We start from the raw sequence: 10,675 nt of genomic DNA on the forward strand, positions 1-10,675 counted from the left end.
CCGTAGCGATGGCTCCATGACTAAGTCCTTTCACTAGGACATCTGTCGTGACAAATCCACGACAGTTGGCGCCCACCGTGGGGCTATCACATGATGGTTTGACGATCTTGGAGGGCAAGCTCAAGGGACTCGAAGGCTATGTTGTGGGCCGGATGACCAAGAGTCGTCGTGGCAGGATCTACATCGACGACGCAGGATGGGGTCCCGAGGCCGATTCGATCGAGTACGGGTACCGGGTCCCCTTTGGTGGCATACACGTTTTCATCGGCAAGATCGGTGAGCCTGGGCCTGAGCCGGACATCTGCACCGACCTCATCGAGACGGCTCAGCGTGCGAGATCTACCCAGGCTAAACCGGCCGTGAAGCGTGTCTTCGTTGGAGTCATCCACGGAGAAGAGTGTGAGGACGAGTCAGAACACGGTAGTGAGACCGTCATCTATTCCGGTGACGAGTCCTCGACTGGAGAGACCGAATCTCTATACCAGTTGCAAGACGACCAGGTTAGGGGCTGTTCTGATGGCGACAGTATCCCGGACCCCCCAGGCCAGGTCAACCGGGTTGGAACATTCATGGCCGGCACGCAGGCGGCGAATCACTCTTCGACCGCCGCAACGATGCTCTCCGGATCAGCAGCGGCAGCGGCAGCAGGGGCAGGAGGCCTTGTGCGCCCGCCGGTTCAAGTTCTATCTGATCTGTTTGATGCACTAGCCGCGCTTATGGCAGAGGCCAATCCGGCGGATCAGGAGGCCCATGATGCAGAGATTGCAAAGGTGAGAGAGCAGATTGTGCAAGCCAAAGCGGATCTGGCAGCAGAAAAAGACAGGATGGCCGCAGAGCGGGCCGCTTTGGACGCCTAGGCCTATAAGCTCATGCTTGACCAGAACGCGTCACAGGCGGTCTTGAAGCGGAAGCACAGATCACGCCTGCCGTTAGGGTTTGACCCCCGAAATCTCTTTCACACTCCAGGAGCCGGACCCAGTAATCCGCCGCAGTACCTAGAGGCAAACCGGATCGAGGCGCCAGGGCCAGGGGCGATGGTCCAACCCCGCTTGATGGAACCTCCTCAACAGAACATTATGGTTCCTCCGCCGGTCCAGACGCCCCCGGGTCATTATTCTAATCCTATGGACAACCTTGTTGCAGCTGCCGCGCGATTAGAGGCTATCCCGGTCGAAGGGGACTCTCCGCAAGCGATAGAGACGCGCCGGGTTAAGGAGCTTCTCCGGACTGTGCTGATTCAGCAGGAAGCATATTCATACAGCCGTGATCGGATTCACTCCACGCCCCGTCCAAGCCTGAGCTATAGCAGGTGCATGGATGAACCGGCCATATCGAGCAATGCGCGAGGCCGTGGAGCGGCCCGTGGCAATAACCCGGCAGGTGGTGTTCGCGATGCTCAGGATGTGGTGGACCGGGCCCGGGCACAAAGGGAGGCCGAGTTAGCAGCACATAATGATGCGGGTCAACTTACACCGGTTCGTCCTACCACCTCCGCCGGACCAGGGGTCGCATCCGCTTTGGGAGTGCCTTGTTTAGTTCCCGCTTTACGCAATGTGCGCCTGCCCAAAGATTTCAAGGGTCCGCGCAAGGTGCCGAATTACACTGCTGATTTATCTCCTGAAGCGTGGGTAGAAAGTTATGAGATGGCCATGGAGATGCTAGATGTGGATGAGACCGCGTGTGCAAAATACTTCACCATGATGCTTGAAGGCACGGCCCGTACTTGGTTGAAGAGCCTGCCGCCCAATTCAATCAGCTCATGGGCCCAGTTGCGGGCTCGGTTTATCCAGAATTTCAAGGATACATGTAAGCAGCCCAAGTCCATAGTAGACCTGGCAGCTTGTGTCCAGGAGGACGGAGAATCAACGACCCATTGGGTGCGCCGCGTTCCGGAAGTTTTGCACTCGTCTGACAGGATCAATGCTGACTCTGCGATCTTAACCCTGGAAGGCAACTGCCGGTTTAAGCCTTTAAAGTTGAAATTGGGACGCATGAAGCGGTTTTGTAATGACATGGGAACTCTCATGGCCGCTTTAGTGAAGTATGCTGATTCAGACAGTACCAAGGATCCCGAGACTGATGATGATGAAGCAGGGAAGGGAAAGAAGAATAGCAACTCCAAGGGGCAACAGTACAAACCGGCGGGTCATGGAAACGGAGGCAAGCGCAAGGCGGATGGCAGCATGGACTTTGTGGCCAACACTAATGCACAGGACAGGGGGCAGCGGCGCAGAGGTAAAGCGGCAAATCGTAATGGGGCTCCCAATCCTAACGCAGACCGTTTGAATTATTTGTTGAATCAGCCTTTCCCAAAGCACGGGACGAAGGAGGCGCCGGCTAACCACCTTTGGAAGGATTGTTATATTATGCAGGAGTTTAAAAACTCTAATGCCTTCCGGTATGACCGCGGGTCAGGTGGCGGTTCAGGATCCGGTTTCCATGGGCCGGGCCACGATGGAGCTTCCGGTTCAGGTCTCAATCAGGGCGGTCACAACAACCAGAATAATCAGAATGGCCAGCAGCAGCAGCAGCAGCAGTCGGGTTATCAGAGCCAGCCAAAACAGTTGAACAATGGGCAATATCATGTTTTCACAACTAGCTTGGATAAACGCGACCGAAAGCTCCACAAGCGAGCGGTGAACTCTGTTGAACCGGCCTTACCACGTTACTTACGATGGTCGGAGCAGCCTATCGTGTGGAGCAGGGAAGATCACCCGCCCCGGGTTGATAATCCGGGCCAGCTAGCATTAGTGGTAGACCCTCAGGTGGGGGGTTATAAATTCACCAAGGTACTCATGGATGGAGGGAGCAGTATTAACATACTATACTATGAGACGTTCCGCCGCATGGGTCGAACAGATGAGGATCTCAGACCGTCTAATACGGTGTTCCATGGTGTGGTGCCTGGCAAATCTGCATATCCTGTTGGTAAGATAGCCCTGGATGTGGCTTTTGGGGACGAACACGATTCCCGGTCTGAAAAACTAACCTTTGAGGTGGTGAAGATCCGGAGCCCATATCACGCCTTGTTTGGGTGGCCGGCTTATGCCAAGTTCATGGCACGGCCTTGTTATATCTACTTGGAGCTCAAGATTCCGGGTTACAAGGGGACAATAACGGTTCATGGGAGCCGTAAAGTCGCTTTGGAATGTGAGGAAGGTGATGCGGCTTATGCAGAGTCGGTCTGTGCCATGGAGGAGTTGAAGTATTATAAGGACAATGTTGATCCTGCGGATATGACCCCTTTGAAGAAGCCAACTACAGAGCATGATTCGGATCTGAAGTTCAAATCGGCAGCTGAGACCAAGCTTGTTGACTTCGTGCCCGGCGATTCGTCCAAGCAGTTCACTGTCAGTGCCAACTTGGATCCAAAATAGGAAAGCGCGCTCATCGAGTTCATCCGTGAGAATCGGGACATTTTTGCATGGAAACCGTCTGACATGCCAGGTGTACCGAGGGAACTCGCTGAGCACACTCTTAATGTGGATCCTAAGTACAAACCGGTAAAACAATTCCTCCGCCGGTTTAACGAAGAAAGGCGCAAGGCCATTGGAGAGGAAGTGGCCAGGCTTTTAGCAGCTGGCTTTATCATTGAGGTGTTCCATCCAGAGTGGCTTGCTAATCCGGTGCTGGTTCTTAAGAAAAACGGCACTTGGCGTATGTGTGTGGATTACACGGATCTTAACAGGGCTTGTCCAGTGGATCCTTTTGCCCTCCCCCGCATTGACCAGATCATTGATGCCACGGCGGGTTGTGAGCGTTTGAGTTTTTTGGATGCATACTCTGGATATCATCAGATCAAAATGGCGGTTAAGGACCAGGAGAAGACAGCGTTTATTACTCCCTTTGGAGCCTTCTGCTATGTATCTATGCCCTTCGGGCTCAAGAGTGCCCAAGCCACCTATCAACGGTGTGTACAGAATTGCCTGCATAAACAGATCGGCCGCAATGTGCACGCCTATGTGGATGATATTGTAGTGAAGTCAAGGCAGAAGGAGACGCTGGTGGATGATTTGAAGGAAACCTTTGACAACTTGCGAGTTTACAAGATGATGCTTAATCCGGCCAAGTGTGTCTTTGGTGTTCCGGCAGGCAAGTTACTGGGTTTCCTGGTGTCTAACAGAGGAATTGAGGCTAATCCGGAGAAGATTACGGCTATTACCTCCCTGGCTAAACCGAAGTGTATCAACGATGTTCAGCGTTTGGCGGGCCGAATCGCCGCACTGAGCCGGTTTATCAGCCGCCTCGGAGAGAAGGCCATCCCTTTGTACCAAATGCTGAGGAAGACAGACCATTTCGTCTGGAGTCCGGCTGCTGATGAAGCATTTGAGGACTTGAAGCGGCAATTAGCCAATCCGCCTGTTCTTGCAGCTCCGGTCGACAAGGAGCCACTATTATTATACGTAGCAGCCAATGCTCGGGCAGTTAGCGTGGCTATTGTGGTGGAACGCAAGGAGGCAGGCAAGGAATATCCGGTTCAGCGGCCGGTTTATTATATCAGCGAGGTGCTTATTGAATCCAAGCAAAGGTATCCGCATTGGCAGAAGCTGGTCTATGGTGTCTTCATGGCCAGTCGGAAGTTGAAGCAGTATTTTCAAGGGCACCCCATCACAGTGGTCAGTTCAGCTCCCTTGGGTGATATCATACAGAACCGGGAGGCGACTGGCCGGATTGCCAAGTGGGCTATAGAGCTTGGGCCACACGGACTGAAGTATGTACCTCGGACGGCGGTGAAGTCTCAAGCACTTGTTGATTTCATCAATGACTGGACGGAGTTACAAGCACCAGAGGAGAAGCCGGATCACACATATTGGACTATTCATTTTGATGGATCCAGGCAATTGGAAGGCTCGGGGGCTGGAGTCGTATTAACTTCCCCACGAGGTGATAAGTTTTGTTATGTTCTCCGCTTAATGTTCCCTTGTACTAATAATGCAGCTGAGTACGAAGCCTTGCTCCATGGTCTCCGGATGGCTAAAGAGATGAATTTAAGCCGGGTTAAGTGCTTCGGTGACTCGGACCTCGTGGCTCAACAGGTGTCTGGCACTTGGGATTCTAAGGACCCGCTCATGGCTGCATATCGTCGGGAAGTGGATAATATTGCGGGTTGCTTCAAGGGTTATCAAGTGGATCATGTGGACCGTCGGAAGAATGAAGCGGCGGACGCTTTAAGCCGGTTGGGCTCTCAGCGCAAACCGGTCCCGCCTAATGTCTTTCTGGACGTGTTGCACAACCCGTCAGTCAAGCTCCCAGGTGAAGCGGATTTGGCTATTCCTGATCCGGAGGCTCAATTGGTGGCAGCCCTGCATGTTATTCCGGATTGGACAGTTCCTTATCTTGCGTACATGAACCGGGGGGAGTTACCAGAGGATGAGATTCTAGCCAGGCAGATAGTCCGGCGATCCAAGTCTATGACGATTGTCAATGGTGAATTGCATCATTGCAGTGTATCAGGGGCGTTTCAACGTTGTGTTTCTCCTGAGGAAGGCTGTGAAATCTTAAGAGAAATCCATGAAGGGGATTGTGGACACCACGCCGGTTCAAAGTCTCTGGTGGCAAAGGCGTTTCGTCACGGGTTCTACTGGTTGACAGCGCATGCTGATGCGGAGGACTTGGTTAAACGGTGTGATGGATGTCAGAAATTTTCAAGGCGTGCTCATGTGCCGGCTCAAGAATTGAGGATGATCCCAATAACGTGGCCGTTTGCAACTTGGGGGCTAGATATGGTCGGACCTTTTAAAAGATCCAAGGATAAGAAAACCCACCTTTTGGTGGCAGTTGACAAATTTACCAAGTGGGTTGAAGCGGAGCCTGTCAGCAAGTGTGATGCAGCAACAGCGGTGCAGTTCATCAAAAAGGTGATTTTCCGGTTTGGCTTTCCACACAGTATCATTACTGACAATGGTACCAATTTATCCAAGGGCGCTATGAAGGAGTTCTGTGAACGTGAGCACATCCGACTTGACGTGTCGTCAGTGGCACACCCCCAGTCCAATGGACAGGCAGAACGAGCTAATCAAGAGATCTTGCGAGGCATCAAACCCCGGCTTATGGTCCCATTGCAAAGAACACCAGGATGTTGGGTTGAAGAACTACCATCTGTGCTATGGAGTATCAATACTACGCCAAACCGATCCACAGGATACACACCATTTTTCATGGTCTACGGAGCAGAGGCAGTTCTCCCTAGTGATATCCGGCACGATTCGCCTCGTGTGGCAGCTTATGTTGAAGCGGACAATGAGACAGCACGGCAAGACGCTTTGGACCTATTGGACGAGGAGCGTGATATAGCGGCTGCCCGTTCGGCGATTTACCAACAAGATCTTCGTCGCTATCACAGTCGCCGGGTTAGAACCAGAACTTTTCAAGAAGGAGATTTGGTGCTTCGACTCATCCAAGACCAGACAGATATGCACAAGTTATCCCCACCTTGGGAGGGACCTTTCGTAGTCAGCAAGAATCTGCACAACGGGTCGTACTATCTGATTGATATTCGAGAGCATAAAGACTCACGCACATCAGAGGAGGAGACCAACAGGCCGTGGAACATAGCTCATCTTCGGCCTTACTACACTTGAGCCATCGGCTCTATCTATGTACATATCATGACAGTGTATATATTATCTTTGATATAATAAAACCGGAGCCTCAGCTAAAGCGGGGTCTCTGTCTTTTCTTATCATGCGTGGTTACATGGAGTGGTTCTGTTTTTAAAGCGGCCTCCGGTTTACCCCTTGACATTTGCTTTTTTATATATCACTTGGGGCCTTGGTCGTGTCCGAACCAACGCGACACCTTTTGATAGGCGACAGCCACCAGATCACTTGGGGACATGGTCAAGTCTGAACCAGTCACGCCTCTTGATCGGCCTAAGGCCACAAAATCACTTGGGGGCTTGGTCGAACCCGAACCATTGCCACGCCTCTTGATTGGCATATATGCCACGGTTTCATTTGGGGACCTGGCTAACTTGAATCATTGTCACTCCTATTGGGGGCTTGGTCCTGTCCGACCATGGTAACACCATCTGATCAGCTCAGTATAGCATATTTTTGCAAACGGTCTTTATCATTGCCTTTGCTTCCATGTTATTTTCATGGCCTGTTTTTCTTTGTTTTTGTTGTATTTCCTTTATGTCAACAACACCTTTTTTCCGGTTCAGCCGATGGATTTGATTCCCCTTTAATCCGGAGAAGTATGCCCGGTTTACCCTTCCTGTTAGCATCATGGAGTAACAGGGGGGCTTATAATGACCTAGCACGGTTTATACGAGAGCTGTTTTCTCCCCCCCTTGTTTGACGGTAATGGTTTATACAACCTCCGCTTCAAGCTGGCTAAGCCAGCTTCATGCCCAGATATGGCAGGTACTTTGTATCACCTATTTTTGTTACATTACTGATACACATATCAAGATCATAAACCGGCTGGCGGTATAACCGCCACCGAAGTTCAAATTTTTTCTGATTGCAGGAAGTATAAATTGAGGTTTTTCCAACAAAAGCATCAGTACTTATGCACGAAGGCATATTTAAGGCAGAAGTATGGACTATCCTATTACAAGGCAACACGGTGCCCAAATAAGATCATTGTTATTTTGGAAGATGCCAAAGACAGCTATCTAAACCGGCCTCCGGTTCAAGCCTGCTCATCGTCCTCCGCCGCTTCAGCCTCCTCGTCTCTATCCATTGGCTGGAAATCAACAGTGGTCCAGTCGATTCCCATTAAAGCTTGGAAAACAGCCTCTTCATGGATCAGAGAAGACGGTTCAATATCAGGAGCGTAAGTATGCTTACGGATTGGAGGAATCAGATTCTCCGCTTCAAGAGTTGGGGCAGGCACTCGCTTGTTCTGATCATTGTATTGCGCTTGATAATGCGTCAAGTCTGCCTCTTCAGCTAATTGACAAGCCAGAGGGCGCACTGCACGGTTTATTGCCCTCAAATCATCTTCGTTGAACTCGGAGCCGTCTTCCTTCAAGCTGGGATAGCCTTGAGCTGCCTCCACAGGATCAAAATCTGGCACCCATGCCTTTGCCCGGATCAAGGCATTAATGGCTCCGGTTCGAGCAGCAGATTTTTTCAGCTCCTCAATCCGGGCGGAAGCATTGACAACCTGTTAAGAGTGTCCTGGATTAAAGAGGGTGCCGGGTTGTTATGAGAGGCTGTGGTGATGATCCGCTGGGCTCCGGTATACAGTTGTTCCACTAAGGTGTAGGCAACCTTCAGCTTCTTCCGCACATCGGATCCTAAGTGCCCGATGCGTGTACCTGCAACAATACAGGGACGGTCTCAAACCGGATTTATACTACAGAAGGTTCAAGTTATCACAGAAGTTAAAAGGAGCTTACCAAAGATCGCAGCGGTCATGGAGTGTATTTGCCGCTTTACGGCCGTAAGTTCATCCACCACCGGTTTAAGGGCAGCTTCAGCATTTTCAGCTCTTTTGGTTAAAGCGGCCTTCTCAGTGGCCCAATCAGCCTGCTCTTTCTTGAAGCCTTCCTTCAGCTGTTCAGTGATGCTCAAGGCGCTGGTTAATTCTTCCCTTGCCTTGTCTGTTTCAGCCTGTTGGGTTTTCAAGGTCTCCTGCAAATCGGCAATCTGGTCCTCCTTGATTCTCACCTCAGCCTGCATACAGACAGCATTTAGCTTTAAACAAGTGGTCCAAGAAATTGAAGTATCAACCACATAACAAAGTTATACGCCTGATACTTGGGGGCTAATGCACCTTCAATTTTCATATATTACTAGATTGCAAAGTCCCAAGCTCAATACAGGTATTCAACTTGGCACTTGGGGGCTAATGGCTATTTGATCAAATTATGTTCTAAGGATAGTTTTCTATCGGAGCCCCGGTTTAATTATGCTAAGTTAAACCGGCCCTTGGGGGCTATATTGATGGATTTCAAAGTGTTGAGGATCGTATTCAAGTCCCGGTTTGACGAAGGTTACAAACCGACCCTTGGGGGCTAGGAGGATTGATACAATGGCAGTAAGTAAAGAAGTAAGTTACCTCAAATTTATCCCTCATCATCTTTACCAGACCAGCTTCACAGTCACGGCTAGTATAAAGCCGGTTTAAATAGCCGGAATGAAGATCTTGGGCACTCAGAGCAGCATATGTCTCCAGTTCAACATCCCATTTTCCTTTGTTCAGAGCGGAAAAATCCTCTTTTACGGTATGCTTGGTTAAGGTGACAGGATTCCCGGGTTCAAAGCGGCCTACACCGGTAATCACAACATCATCATCTTTGGACTCGCCGGTTTGTGTTGGTGCGGTCGGTTTGTCAGCAGGACTGTGGGATTTCTCAATCCGGACGGAGCTGGCAGGCGGGTCAGCAGAGACTGAAGTGTTAATAGGCCTCTCTTCGGGAATAGCATCGTCTTGCAAAGGAGGATCATTGGGAATATCCTCAGGAGCAAACGCTTCAAGATCTGGCGCTTTGTCATGTTCTGGGGCTACATCTTCTTCAGCCGCTTTATCCAGGCGGGCCTTCTTGCTTGGTTTAGGTTTGGCCCTGAAAGAAAAACAAAGAGTCAAGGAAAAGCATAAGCCATTACACAGTATACTGGAAGCATATGTTCAGCTTAGCTTACCCAAGAACCGTTTTCAATGGTGGCAGCTGAGTGGCCGACGATTCACCAGAAGATGAATGAGAAGTAACCTGATAATCGGAGTCGGATGGATTAAGAGGTTGACGGAAGAAACCCGCTTTAGGATTTAAATCAATAAAAAGGTCGGAGACCTCGGAGCGGCGTTTTCGAACCGGACTGTTTGGTAAACCGGCGGAGGTAACTACCTGGCCACTGTGCCGGGTTGTGCGGCGAGCTTCATGTTGCTGAGTCTTCATAAGAAATTTGGGATCCAAATAAGCAAGAGGATGAGAAAATTTAACTTTCCGGTTTGCCTGGCGAAATTTTGGCAAAGGCAAGATTTCTGAATCGGAAGAGAGAATAGTTACCTCAGCGAATTCCGCATTGCTGGCTTCAGCGTCGTCCTGACAAGCATCATCATCAATAAGGCGTGTAAAAAGTAAGCCAAGTGAATCAAGTTCTACCTCAAGGTCCGGGTTACCCACATCATCATCAATAGCTGGATCAGATGAAGCGGTGGTTTTTCTCTTGTGAGCTGGCTTCTTGATAACCTTGGTCTTGGGCCGGGTTGACCGCCCTGCCTTCTCCGTTTTGTCTTGTGGAAGCTTCTTGCTCCAAAACGGATTATCGCCCTGGTTTAGCAGTAACTAAAAGTCAGACGGATAAAGCAGTAACAGGTTCAACAATAGAGCAATTAAAATCTTACCGCTGGCGGTTTGTTGGTGGTGCAGTAAGGAAGCAGACCGGTTTGAGCACAGAGGTGCTCCGGTTCATTCAACATCTTCTTTACAGAATCTGTGACTTCATCGTCGGAGAGTTGGATTTTAGTGTGTCGGAGTGGGTCATCGACGCTATCAGTATACTTGCACATCAAACCGGAGCGCCGGCTCAGAGGCAGTATGCTCCATGATATCCAACAGCGTGCAAGGTCTATTCCTGTTAAACCGTTGGCCATAAAGGCTCGGAGCTTGGACAGTTGCGGAGCATATTTAATTCTCTCCTTGGCGCTTAGTCTTTGTGGAAAAGGGTGAGTGTTGCTGAGTCGTTCCGGACGGAAGCCAGGCAAGGGATTTTCATTGTCA

This window comes from Triticum aestivum, chromosome 5B (assembly GCF_018294505.1).
Source record: "Triticum aestivum cultivar Chinese Spring chromosome 5B, IWGSC CS RefSeq v2.1, whole genome shotgun sequence".
Taxonomy (NCBI): domain Eukaryota; kingdom Viridiplantae; phylum Streptophyta; class Magnoliopsida; order Poales; family Poaceae; genus Triticum; species Triticum aestivum.